This window comes from Sinocyclocheilus grahami, unplaced genomic scaffold, assembly GCF_001515645.1.
Source record: "Sinocyclocheilus grahami isolate Dianchi unplaced genomic scaffold, SAMN03320097.WGS_v1.1 scaffold377.1, whole genome shotgun sequence".
NCBI classification, from domain to species: Eukaryota; Metazoa; Chordata; class Actinopteri; order Cypriniformes; family Cyprinidae; genus Sinocyclocheilus; species Sinocyclocheilus grahami.
In genome coordinates this window covers 976,807-977,542 of record NW_015505556.1, presented here as the reverse complement: position 1 = coordinate 977,542, position 736 = coordinate 976,807, and the positions used below count along the sequence as shown (strand labels likewise).

Genomic DNA, 736 nt, shown 5'->3' with positions numbered 1-736 from the left:
CTCATATTAAATACAAGATGCATTTGTTTGCTATTGAATTACTGTAAAGATTGTTTTGAAAAGGTATTGTGAAGATGTTGAAAAACTGTTTGTGTTAGTGAACTCAAATGTATTACATAAAGCAGTCTAGTGGTCAAGAGTTTTGCCAAGAGGACTGGCGAGACTTTTCCATTTCCATTCTATTTATGAAACTGTAGGTTAAAAAAAAAACATCTGCTCACCAAACCACTTATAATTCAATAATATGGTCTTTCTACCATCAAAATGCATTACGCCTTTCCATTAAATTAATCGTACTCAAACAACAGTAGATGCTAAAGGTCCTAGTGCTAAAGCAATACTTCTGATGGTTTTGATTCATGCTGGGCAGGTGTTGAAATAAACATGGAAGCAGACTGCTGACTTGTTGTTGGACCGTGTTATTTAGTTTATTTGGTCCCGTATCGGATCTCTTTGTGAGGTCTAAGCTTTATAGCCTCAGCTTGGAAAGCAATGAAGAAATTGGCATTACGGTAACATTAAAAGTAAATGTAGAATCAAGCAGCAATGAGCAGAATCCAAGCTGATCAGATAGAAATGTGTTACTATACACTTTAGACATGTTGTTGTTATCAATTATTATTTCTGTGCTTTGTGCAAAGAACAGAGTTTTAATACTTTGACAACATATTCAGTAAATTCAGTTTGCTTTGCAAGTTTCACCCTTGCAACCACAAACTATGAAACTTTACACATC

The 736-nt window shown here is 34.5% G+C and overlaps 1 protein-coding gene across 1 annotated transcript in view; it reads left to right on the top strand.

The window, feature by feature from the left end:
• The window catches only part of LOC107549651 (protein-glutamine gamma-glutamyltransferase 2-like), a 9,090-nt gene that overhangs the window by 141 nt on the left and 8,213 nt on the right, over positions 1–736 (top strand). The gene's annotated exons all lie outside the window — the stretch shown is intronic.